A 13,591-nucleotide genomic window follows, 5' to 3' on the forward strand; every position below is an offset into this window, starting at 1 on the left:
GAGGATGTTATCATCTTATTCTGCAGCAGAGCAGATCTCTAATAGAGACTGTGGAAAGAATGTTGTATTTTGTAACTCACTGAAAGTTTTTGAAAGTGGTTTCAGAAATGAGACACAAGTGGGGGTCCTCAACAAAACAATACAAGTTATTCACATTAATCAATGGAAGAGAAAGAAAATCCCCATTTGTGCCTTGTTTACATTACTGAGCATTTCAGAATAGCCTAGGTAGCTGTGAGAAACTCCTGTGTGGAGAAAGGTCTGGAACTTTGTTGACTGAAGAAGCCCAGCCTTTCAATGTTTCAGCCTCACTCTCATCTCTAAGCTTTTAAGTTAAAAACAGCATGTACACATTTTTAGTGTTTTGTCCCCACCCCAAATAATCTGGACTAGAAACTTGCTTTTAAAAACAAATGAAATCTGATATTCCCTGAATTCTTCAGGAACTATTTTGAAATCATATTCTGTGATATGCAGCCTCTTTACATGTCTGTATTGGAGCTTCCCACACAACTAGTTTAGACATTTACTACAGTGTTTGAAGTGTGGGATTGAATGCCTGAGAAAAGAAGGTACACTGTATTGTGGATTTTAACATGCCAGCATTGCTCCTTCCTCTTTGTGAAATATGATTAATGTAGCTGAAACAGATCAACCCACCCCCATGTGGGGACATGCCACAAGACACCTTGGTGTTGAGATCGTGAGGCTCATAAATCCTAATTGATATTATAGAGAGATTACTTTCTGTATTCTAAATTACAGCCTTATCAGATGCACACATTGCATCTTGAAGATGTTTGTCCCTAACATAAGAAGCTATCAATACCCAGGGCAAAATAAACACTTCAAAACATGAACAGACTATACAGTGTTTATTAACAGTGGAATGTATCTAGTTCATACAGGGATTGCCCTTGGGCAATTCAATCATCATAATTGCAGTTTCACCCTCTTGTCTTCTGACATATTCTTCTTTGTGGAGTCCAGAATCTAGGATTCTTTATTTTGAATAAACATGGATGTCTCCTTCAGGGTCTAAAAGAGCAAAAGAAAACTGTCAACCACATTCCAAAATATATTCTCATAAGTGAAAAATGACTAATTGCAGCACTACTTCTCTAGATTCTTTTTTAAAAAAGCATGTACAAAATTTGCTCTTTAGAAGCAGCGAGGTGCAGAGGTGATAAACATTAGGTTTATAGTAAATTTTATTTTATTCATTTTGGATGCTTCCTGGTACTGATGAAGTCAATAGGAGATTTTCCATTCAACAGAAAGCAGCTTTTCAGTTAATGGGCTCATTTTAACAATTTATAATGAAGCACAAGACAAATAGTTACAACAGGTTGCAGGTAAACAGAGACAGTTAAAGACAGTGTTACACAAGCTAGCATTAGTGTCTGATTGTGAGCACCCTCAACAGTTGAAAAGCTGCCTGGCACCCAATAAATTATTAGGAAAATGGCCATAGGGAGTAGAAGAATTAAAGCATCCAAAATGTGTGTCTCGCTAAACCATTTCGCTGATTCTGCATTCAGTTAAACAAGGTACAACGATGGTGCCAGTGTGGATAGCTTTGAAAGGGATTAGCCATATTCATGGAGGATAAGGCTATATGCCATCTCCAAGTTCAGAGACAGCATGTTTCTGCATACCAGCTGTTGGGTAATAACAGCACTCGTGTCCTGCTGGCGGGGTTATCACAGGTATCTGGTTGGCATGCAGAAACAGCATGCTGGACTTGATGGAATCTTGATCTGATTCAGCAGGACTCTTCTTGCTGTATGTTCCTGTGGAATATTAACAGGGCATATCACTTCAGATACATACATGTCTTTGAACATTACACAGACGTTATTCAGATATGTACAGACATTTTGAATATTACAAAGGCAAAACATTACGATGTTTCATTTTCTTTCTCTCTTTACTGACATGTATACTATTCTGAGAGACATAACTAACATGGCAAGCAACCCTCAGTTGCCCCTAGAACAGCGCTTCTCAAACATCCTAATATGTTGCTGGGTATGTTGCACAATGTGGGGCTTCCCCCCCCCCTTGAAGGGCTTTTAAGACTCTAGACACATATGCCCAGATCTGGAAAGGATTTTCAGGATTATACAAATAAAAAGACTGGAATTGTCCCAGCACAAACATAAGAGTGGATCCAAAGAACTGCACAACAGTTCCACATGCCCAAGGGGGCTTTGAGCTTGTGCCACATACCAAACCCTTCAAAAAAATTGAGAGAAGTTTCAAAAGCAGACTGTGATAGGGCATGAAAGTCTGTCATTCAAGGGGGTGGGGAGTCAAAAGTCCTTAAGGATATGCTGAAGACCTTGGGCATACTCAGGTCTAAAATAGACTTTTGGCCGTAGAATGCAAGCCTAATCCTTCTACCTGTTCTGCCTCTTTTAATTTCCCTTCATGTCTGACAAGTGTTCAATTTTAGGCCATATCTATGAACTTGTTTTGTTTTGTTTTTTTCTTTCCATCTCTGTCAATTTTCATGATTGGGACAGTGAGCTGGGGAGGTTAGGCAATCTGTTCTTTGTAGACAGTAGGTGTTCTTTTGTAGGATGTTGTTATTGTATAATAACACTTATATTCAAAATTAAAATAAAATTACAAATATAATTTGAACTGAGGTCAGAGTGCAACAGCAGGAAGTATGCAATCACATCAGCTTATAGCCGCATGGGGGGGATTTCACATGGAGCTGAATTTAGAAACACACTTCTGGGCCACAAGCGCAAAAGGTTATGTAAATTGGCCTTGAAAGTATATGCCATATGTACATATGACCCATAATGTATCCTAGAACAGATACAGAAAGCAAATTAACCATGATGCTAAGTTGCTCGTTGCACCCTTGCAATTCCCATTAACTGCAATTATAGATCGCCAACCTTTTCTTCTTAGTCATTTTGTCCCTTCCAAGGGTGTTTCCCTAGCACACAGCATGCATATGTATTACCAACACACAAATATGATGGGTGGATCCATTCACCTTATTATTCAAGACAAACAGATGAGCTGGACTAAGAGCCCTAGTGCCTAAGACATCACTGCATTTAAAAGTGAAACTAAGGAGTTTTGCATTATTTGAAGGTGCTGGGAACCTAGATATCCATACTGGATTTTGGGCTTTGCTAATAAGGTTCTATATAAAATGGCAGTGAAGCTGAAAGCATACTAAAATGTTAGTAGCAAAAGAATGTGGGTGCATTGATCTCTCTATCTCTACACACACACACACACACACACACACACACACACGATTACTAAGAAAATATAATGCTTTTATTTCTCTGCAATTGGTCTTTCTCCTTATTTTGCTTCCTATGAACAGCTGATGAATAAAATGTTAAAAGTGCAGTGCAGGCTGAAGCCACAAATATTTGCAAACAGGGAACATTCTAGTGATGGCAGCTTTAGCAGCCTACAAAATGAACCCAGCACTTGGTCATGAGCATCTAGGAATTACATGCTCTGATGATGCTGTTAGGTCTTTATTCAGTCAAAATGTTCAAAATTGTAAGAGGAAGTCTTAATCTTCAAGGGCAACCAAAATGAGTAAGGGGTTGGACCAGCCTTTCCCAACCAGTGTGCCTCCAGATGTTGTTGGACCACAATTCCCATCTTTCCTGACCATTGGCAATGCTGGCTGAGGCTGATGGGAATTGTGGTCCAACAACATCTGGAGGCACACTGGTTGGGAAAGGCTGGGTTGGACCAATTCGTGAGAAAAGGTTAAAAAACTTGAGGCCTTTTAGGTTAGAAAAAAGGTGAGTAAAGGGGCATAGAGATGTACAAATTTACACATGGTGTGGAGAAAGTGGCTGCCCATTTGCTATGGGGCCAAGTTCAAGGTTCTAGTTTTGGTATATAAAGCCCTATACAGCTCGGGACCAGGATACCTGAAAGACCGTCTTACCCCTTATACACCCAGTCGATCACTGCGCTCTGCAGGTGAGGGCCTCCTGCAGATACCATTTTCTCAGGAGGTTCTTTCTGCACAATATAGAAAATGGACCTTTAGTGTGGCAGCACCTACTCTGTGGAATTCCCTCCCTTTGAATATTACACAGGCGCCATCTCTGCTATCTCTTCGGCGCCTTTTGAAGGCTTTCCTCCTTCAACAAGCCTTTTAGGTTGAGACCTATCCCAGTCTGCATCTGTGTTAGAATTGCTTAATAAGTTTTTTAATAATGCTTTTAACCCTTTTTTAAAGTTGTTTTTTTAATGTTTTTAACACTGTTTTTTTAATGTATTTTAAGATCTGTTTTTACGATGTTTTAAAGTGTTTTTAGCGCTTTGTTTGCTGCCCTGGGCTCCTGCTGGGAGGAAGGGCGGGATACAAATTAAATAATAAATAAATAAATAAATAAATAAATAAATAAATAAAAAGACATTTTTATTCTTATCTCATAATACAGTACTAGAACCCAGGGTCATCCAGTAAAGCTGAATGTTGGGAGATGCAGGGCAGACATAAGGAAGTACTTCTGCAAATAAACTTCTAGTGTTCTTCACCCCACTCCTAATCTTTACTTATTTCTATTTATTTATTAAAGTATTTATATACCGCCCTCTTGCAAAACATCTGCGCGGTGTACAGCAACACACTAATAGCCCAAGTCTACTCAGAAGTAAGTCCCACTGAGTTCAGTTGGCTTACTCCCAGTAAGTGTATATAAGATCGCAGCATAAATAGTTCAAACCAAGATGTCTCAGGTACAAAATCCGGAAGGCATATACCTATAAAAGTATTGCATGCTAGGCCATGAATTGAGAAAGCATAAACAGAGAATTATTTTTATTATCTTTTTATATCTGTTCATCACTTTTTATAAAACATCTCAAAGTGACAAGGCAAATTACAGTACAACTGTATGGTTTTGATAAGAAGTTACTTATCAAATCCTGCCCTAGGTATGAAAGTAAAATAAGGACTCACATTTGAGATACATGATACTAAACCCACCACAATTTGCACATACCCAGCTGAGGACTATGCCAATGACTGCCCTCATTCCTCATGTCCTGTCTTCTAACCAGGGTGAAGTTGGTTCCTAGACTAGATGGACCAATGGTCTGACTTGGTATAAGGCAACTTCTTACGTTCCTGTGTTCTCAGTTCCTTTTTTTTTTTTTTTTTTTTTTTTTTCAATAATTTTTATTCAGATTTTCATAAAACATACAAGACAAAATCATAAAACATTCAAAAACAAAAAACAAAATCAAAAATAGTTAAACAAAAAGAAAAAAAGAAAAGAAGAAAAAAAAAAAATAAAGAGTAAAATATTGACTTCCCATTTGTCAAAGATCAAATCAGTTATAAGTCTATAATATATAGCAATCCTGTCTCTTAAGTCATATTATAAAATCACTTTCCTCCAGTAGTTATCTTACTTAATCATCAAATCTCATAAACATTACTTTATTCTTTCCACAAAAAGTCAAAGAGAGGTTTCAATTCTTTAAGAAATATATCTATCAATTTTTTTTTCCAGATAAGCATATCGATTAATCCATCTCATTACTAATTATGATAATCTTATTGTCATAACCATAGTCAAAATAAACATTTCAATTAATCCATCACATCAGAATCTGTTAGGTTCAGTAATTTCAGTAGCCATTGTTCTATTATCTCTATTAGTTCCATTTTCCATCTTCCATCTTCAGTAGTCTTGTTAAGTCCAGTAATTTCAATATCCAATCTTCCATTATCAGTATTCCATAATAATCTTGCTGTCAAAGCCATAGTCATATAATAAGAGTCTGATGGGAATTACCTCTATCCCAAATATTTTCTTGCCATCCATTCTGAATAAGTTGCTGAAATACTGCTGTAAAATCATATCTCTGTTCTTTTTTTCAAAATACACTGGGTCATCTCTTAAAAGTTTTTCCATTGTCACATGGCTGCAGTTAATTCCATAGATTTTCTCTATATTTGGCTCCATCACATCATTCCAGTCCAGAAGATAATCCATGCCATTGATAACTTTATCTCTAGAATCTTCATTAATTTCTTCAGAGATAACATTGAGTTCCAAACAATAGATTTTATTTCTAAAGTCCATAGACTCCAAATCTTGTTCCTGTTCCACGTTTGTTCCAATCTCCGGGATCTCCTCTCTCACAGGGACCCCTATTCCAGTCTCCAGGGTCTCCTCTCTCACAGGGACCCCTATTCCAATCTCCGGGGTCTCCTCTCTCACAGGGACCCCTTCCAGGGTCACCTCTCTCACAGGGACCCTTATATCTTTAATCTCCTGCTTCATTTTACTCAATTCAATTTTCGTTATCTCAATCTCATTCATTATTCTCTGAAACATAGTTATTTCCAGATTCTCAGCCACTTTCTTAATTGCCATTTTAAAAGAAAAATATAGGAAAACCACTTCTTATTTCAGCAACAATTGGGTTAATACTCCAAACTTGGTGACATCACAGTATAAACAGAGCAGACAGCCTTATCTCTCCAATAGTTAAGTAAACAAAATGCAGTTCCCAGGATCGAAGCAATTAATGGCAATCGTCAAGAAACAGATTCGTCAAAATAAAATAGACCAAAAAGAGAGTAGTCTCAAAACAGTATAATATTTTTCAAAATAAAAATCTGGAATAGAAATCCCTCTTCTGTGTGTATCTTTAGAATGCAAATCCAGGACAGCTTTTTGCAACAAAAACAGAGATAAGCTATTAATTAGTGCGTAGCAGAGAGAAGTTACGGCTCCCCAGTGAGATGTCAAAAACTGATCAATCTGGCAAATCTCTTTTAAACAGCAACAATTTAAGTCAAGTAAAAGAAAAATATAGAAAGAAGGGTGCTTGCCTGTTAGTGCGTTCTCTCTTAGAAGATAAGATGAACGTTCGCTTTAACAGATAGAGCTTGCTGTTGAAAATCCGTCCCACCTTCGTCGGCTGGACCTCGTCCCATAAATTAATGAGATCTGGTCGTCCCAACAAAAATAGGCTTTGAGGTTAATCTCTTCGTTTCTCCCTACCCGGGAGAAGTTTAATCAGTCAAAAAAAAAAGAAAAAACTGACTGATATATCTGAATAAGCTTCTTTTGAGGCAGGAGCCCGTCTCAAAAGCAGGCACAGGCTAAGTCACCCTTCCCGGAAGTCTGTTCTCAGTTCCTTACTCAACACAGAGCTGCATGAGCTGCCAGAATAGGGAGCTGAGGTTTCCACACTTTTGCATCTAAAAAGATTTGGGACATACCAGCTTATATATCCCCATGACTGGAGACCGTCCCCTTGAATAATTCCCAGCATTGTTTTTGGTTTTAATATTTTTAAGCCGCTGGAGAGTTTGCAGCACAAAATAAGCCTCCAACTTTAACATCACCCCCTTCTAGTGCCTTGGATATGGCACAGTTGACTGGTAAGGTCAGTCTCCTTTCGTGTCCTACTGCAGTCTTATGGGCTGTGGACAGTAACAGGCATATGCTGTGTGCCTGGCGTACTAGATTTCAAGATCGGAAACATAACTCCAATTCCTCGGGGTTGGGGAAGCTTTGCATGACCCCCCTCCCCATATGTGTGTGTCTGTGTAAGCTTCCAGTTCATCTGGGAAAGCTTGTGTTTCCCATACTTTGCGTTTACTTGTGCTGCCTTTGACAATCTATTTCATCATTCTTGTGTTTCTGTTTTCTGATCTGTTCAACGAGAACGGTGGAATGCTCTTGTGCATGAATTTCTGATGTTTGTATGCTTTCTTGAGAATGCATTGTTAAGCATAGCATAGGGTGGCATTTAGATCTTTTTAAAAATCATTATATGTCTTGATTCAAATAATACTGGCAAGGAAACAAAGAGAGTGGGTGGAGTGAAGATAGTACAATGATTTGTTTCTCACAAACTGGAGAAGCTCTTAAGAAGCCCTGGCAATTCCTCTCTCTCATCATTCATTCAACCTGCCTCTTAAATTCAAGCACCACCATTTCATACCTGTATTTACACTTCTCAAGTATCCTTTACTCTCAGCTTTTCATCACTTTACAACATTATGTAAGGCAGAACAATGAGTACTCATTTCTCTTATTAGGGAAGTTCATCATACTCGAATGTTACAGGCATAATTGCAAAGCTGTTATAAATCATAGACTGTCACTGATATTCTCCTTTTCAGCCTCGCATGGCCTCATTTCCCTTTTGTGTGCTTGTTATTTCAGTGCCTTTTTCTGTGTTTGAAAAATAAAAGGCTCTCTCTGCTCTCCTTTTCTACGTTAATGAAATGTATTTTTCCCATTTATAGCACACAACAGCATTGTTGACAGCTATGAACACATCCTGATCCACGCCCACACACACTTGTCAATCAGACATAATGCTGCAAAAAGAGAGAGAAAAGCTTGTGTTGCAAGTTGAGCACCCATATAAGCAACATTAAACTACAGTTAATGCATTCATCGTATTACATTAATGCTATGATATATTTGCTTTGCATTTGCTTTGATTAAGCAGCAGCTACGAATTGAACACAACGTATGTTACCCCTCCTGCTACATATGCTGTACAAATGAGGCTTAGAAGTTGACATGCCTTCAATAGTTTTGAGGTGACTTGTGTTTCTCTAGGCCAGAGGTAGCCAACATGGTACCCTTCCGATGTGGTTGGACTTCATTTCTCATCAGCTCCAGCCTGCATGGCCAATGATCAGGGATGATGGAGGTGGAGCACCATGTTGGCTATCTCTGCCCTAAGCTATCATATCACATCCATCATCATCTCCCTTTGCATTTGCACCCTATGCACCATAGAAGACACCTAGGCATCTTTCCCCTTTGCTATTGAACATTCCTGCGTCATGACAGGCTACACCTGGTCATTTGCTTCTTTTGTTGTGCAGGCTATCAACATTCAAATTTCCCCAGAACTGGAGGCTTGGCACAGCCCTCCATCATCCAATAAGGGAACAACCAACCTAGTCAAAGTGTAGGAGAAAGTTTTAAATAAGCTTGGCAGAAGGCACAGGAGCACATCCTCTATTCAGAGGTACTCATATTATTGCAGCATAAAATCTCACTTATACTCTCAGTAGTTCTTGTACTAGGAAATCTAACTGCCACAGCCACAAACTTGCTTTATGACTTAGCTGTATGACAGAAGCAGAAAAATCAAGGAAATGGATATGGTCAGTTCATCAGTACAAAGTGCTGGCAGATGCATTTACCCAAATTAGGGTTACCATCATGCTCTTTTTAGGAAAAACATTGGCTATTTAATTAATTATTTTATTTTATTTATTTATTATACTTGTATACCGCCCCATAGCCAAAGCTCTCTGGGCGGTTTACAGTAACTAAAAAACAAATACAATTTAAAATACATCTTTTTAAAAAAACAATTTAAAACAGAATTTAAAAATTTAAAACAATATAAAAATGTTTCCTTAGGCCAGACGTATGTTGGCCTTGAGATATTGTTGGACTATAACAACTACCATCATCCCTGTAGTGGGGGTTGGACATTAACTATACTAGCTGGGGCTGGTGGGAATTGGGATCAGACAACTTCTGGACAGCTACAGGTTCTCCATTCCTGCCTTAGGTTTTATGTGACCTAATCATTGATAGGGGAATGGGCACTTTTAATGGACAGTTCATTGTTACAAGTTTCAGTGATGTGAGCCACACCTACCTGGTAATGGTGGGAATGAAACCAGTTTTTTGCCTGGACTTGCACAGTTGCTAAGAGCTTAAAGTAGCAGTCTGGGTTTGTTAGAACAGTCTTTTTAATGTCCCATATGGCCGAAGCTTACTGGGACAGGTTGGAAATCATGTACTTCTCCAAAGCAATGCTGAGGTTTGCTTTTCTGGTTTTAACTATCGCTAATCAATACTGGTGATGATTATATTGTAAAGCAGTTGATGAGTTGGGATAAAGAACAGGCAGATCTGCTTCCTATCCGAGATTGAGAAAGGGAGGTTTAAGATGGAACTGACAGCTTTCCCTAACACAACTAGGGAGCTCTACACCCAACTTTCAGAACAGTAGATTTGTTAGTGTCTACATAAATGTTGGATTACATAGCACTTTTATTCAAGGTAATTAGCTTTTAACTCCCTCAAAATAGAAGCGAAACTATTAAATGTGCAATCTTACAAAAGTAGCAAGTTGTAACTGGATCATTCACAAAGGCAAGTATGTCTTGAAGGGCTAAATCCAATGAAGGAAAAGGCAATTGTCACTACTGTTATCACCAAACTAACCAAATATACTTCACTTTAAAAACAGTATTTTGTTTTAGCTTTTTAAAAAGTCACCTTAATTAAGAATAGCTCAGGGTCAGTTAAGCTTGTTATCAGGAAGAAAATATTAAATAATTGGTCAACCCCAAAGTAAATTGTAAACCACTGCTTCCTTGTTACCTTGATCTTTGCACAATATTCATGCTGCATTCTTAGCAAAATAAAACAAAAACAAATCTGTTACTTTCAGGAGATATAAAGATATTCAAGATAAATCCAGCCTATGGACAAGTGCTGGCAGAGTATGCAGATACTGTATATAACAGAATATCACAGATGAATGTAATTATAGGCGTAGGTTTAATTGGTTGACAAGGGCAAAAAATATTATACAGAATCACATTCCATTTCTTACTACTCAAGGTCCAGTAATCTCATGCCTTTGTCAAATGCTACCTTCACTTAGATCTTCTTCAATAGGCCATCCATCAAACATAAAGCCACAGGGTTCCAACATTTTTACAATTACACAATCCTGAACATACATAGTAGTTTGTCAACAAACCACTAGATTTTGTTTTCATTCATTTTGCGCTATAAACTGGGTTAGTGGCTTCATGTGAGTTATAGGAAGACCTGGTTATATGCAAATAGGAAATAAAGGAAACTATCTGCATACCTACCACCCCTTTTCCTACAACAATGCCTCTATCATTTTGTAGTCTTTCTCTTTCTTTCTTTCTTTCTTTCTTTCTTTCTTTCTTTCTTTCTTTCTTTCTTTCTTTCTTTCTTTCTTTCCTTTTAGTGAAACTGACAACCTGCAGCAAGGTATTTCTCCAATCTATATTCTGTCCATTGGATATAGTCACATGAGGAACTGGCAGGAAAATTGTGGAAACAGGAAACAATTCTATGCAGAATTGCAGAGTGAGCCTGCAAAGGCCAACATGTAGTAAAGGCATGCTTTGAAATGATCATAGGGATAAGCCCCCAAAATAGATAATACTGGACCAAATTAAACACCGTTCCCTTAACATGCAATTAACACATATATTGTTATAGGATTGGGGGGGATTAGTTTGGATGATGTCTTTGGGTGTCCTCCAAACCTGTGATTCTGTATCTGTAAGACTGGAATTTGTAGAAGTGAAGTGCAGTGAAGTGGACAAAACAGTTTCTTTGTTGAGATAATAAGTATGTTAAACATCCATCTGCATGACTAAAGAGTTGGCCATGTTGTCATAGAAACAACTGGCTAGTGATGCTTCCAGAAGGAGGGTGCTGGCCTTCCTCCCACACCTGGCTAGAGGCCAGTTCATCTAAAGGTAGGGCAGGGGCTACCCTTTGTCTAGTCTAGTTTGGAGGTGGAAAAGCAGAGGCTGAACTACCTGTCTTGCTGAGACCAAAGCTATGGCTTGGGGGGGGGTGCTGCCTGGAAATCTAATGGGGAAGCAAGATCTGATGGAGTATTAACGCTGTGAGTTCTTCCATCTTATGCTCAGGTTGCATATATGTATAAATAAAACCATATAGAGACACCACAGCCTCCAGTGACTTTCATTCCAAGGAAACCAAACCTGGGTAAGCACTAGAATCCTGCAAGTCTCTCACCGCTAAGAGATCGGGGTGCATGTAACAATATCACATAGTTCAACCAATTATATGCTGATGAGATTTTATTCCCTGTACTGATTTCTTTGGTTCTGACAAATGCTTGTTAACATAAAGTCTGAGCAAGTCCCAGGGATGGGGAACTGTGTCCCACCAGATGACTCCAACGGACATCAGCCTCAGACAGCATTGCCAGTGGATGGGGACAGTGGGGGTTGTAGTCCAACAGCATCTGAAGGGCCACACATTCTCCAGTTTATGTAGTTAGTGGCTCTCTGTGTGTATATATTGTTATGGGTTGAATGTAAACAATGTTATGCTTCTTTAGAGAAGGGCTGTAACTCAGTGTTAGAGCATCTGCTCTGCATACAGAAGGTCCCAGGCTCAATCCCTGGCATCTCCAGGTAGGGCTGGGAGACACTGTCTGCCTGAAACCCTGGAGAGCCACTGCCAGTCAGACAAATATTGTAGACAGTGCAGAGTTACAGGTAGATGGACCTTACTTCGTAAGTAATAACCTTACTTCGTAGAAGGCAGCTTCCTGTGTTCCTAGCATGGACACCAAATTGCCTCTCCTGTTTTGTTTGTTTCATTCTCTTTTGCTTAGATGGCACCCTCTTTCCCTCCCCTCCATAGTTCATATTTATGGCACATAATGTAGATTGCTTAAAATGCTTACAAGTTAGGCAACAGTTTAACCTTTGACAAAGGCAGCATTTTTAGATTTAAGTGAAAGCACTTAAGAAAAATCTGTTTCCACTTTGCTGATGAGATTTTTTAAACAAATGGCGGGTTACAACTACATATGGCAAAGCTATGTTTTTTCTAAAAGCCTGAGCTTCCATCCTTTATTCCTTAAAAGTCCAGGGATACAATCAGAGTCATCTGACCAAGGGTATAGATTATGTTTCCAAATGAAGTCACAAATGATGCTCCACCACAATGCCTCTCCAGAAAGCCTGTTAAGTCCCCTTTGTTTCTTTCCCAGTGCCAGTCCTCTGCATGTCTACACAGAAGTACTGAGTTCAACAAGAATTTCTCTCAAGTAAGTGTGCTTAAGCCTGCAATCCTTTACCCACTTACCAGGAAGTAACTGGACTTCCTTCCAGTACGAGTGGACTTTTTTTTGTAGCAGTCATTAATAAGATTGTGCTGTAACTCTTATAAAGATTGCTGTTAAGCAAGCTAGTATGTGATCCATAATGACATTCTTAAAATAACTGAAAAGCCTACATGGTGGATTATATGTATCTTTGACATAACTCTTCTTGTAAACCTGTTAAAAGCCAAGTAAATAAAGATTTTTAAATATTACCTATCAAACAGGTCAGACTTGGAGAATGTAGCACATCCTGTTTGTATGGCCAAATTGGAAAAACAGAAGTAATGTCATTGTTTCAGCTAGTTACTTTGCATCTGAGTTAAGGGTATCCCCTTCACAGGTATTTCTGGGTGTGTTGGATTCTGGGAACATTTTTGCTTACCCAACATTTTTTAAAGAGATATAACACTGCCATAGCATAAACTTCTTCAGACTTTTAATTCACTTTGTTAAATGCATTATCTACTTTAAGAATGTAGTCAGATTTGGCATTTGGAAGGCATATGTTCCAAATTCTTTGAAAATCACCATTTTTTCCTATTGGGGGATAAACATGCAGTTGGATGATAGCCACCATCCTGGCTAACACATCTGGCACTTAACCCAAGTTATTCTGGCATATCTGTCTCCATGAAAGCTAGAGCCTTTCAAAACACAAGCT

General features: G+C 38.6%; 1 long non-coding RNA gene across 1 annotated transcript; it reads right to left on the reverse strand.

Annotated features, from left to right (window-relative positions):
• Window positions 1-858: 858 nt before the first annotated feature.
• On the reverse strand, window positions 859-13,283 carry LOC133375609 (uncharacterized). The gene is made up of 3 exons (XR_009760260.1): window positions 13,144-13,283; window positions 1,659-1,793; window positions 859-1,038 (listed from the first exon to the last, which is right to left on the reverse strand). It is a non-coding gene; the product is annotated as an uncharacterized LOC133375609 (long non-coding RNA).
• Window positions 13,284-13,591: the final 308 nt, after the last annotated feature.

The sequence above is a fragment of the Rhineura floridana genome, chromosome 1 (assembly GCF_030035675.1).
Source record: "Rhineura floridana isolate rRhiFlo1 chromosome 1, rRhiFlo1.hap2, whole genome shotgun sequence".
NCBI classification, from domain to species: Eukaryota; Metazoa; Chordata; class Lepidosauria; order Squamata; family Rhineuridae; genus Rhineura; species Rhineura floridana.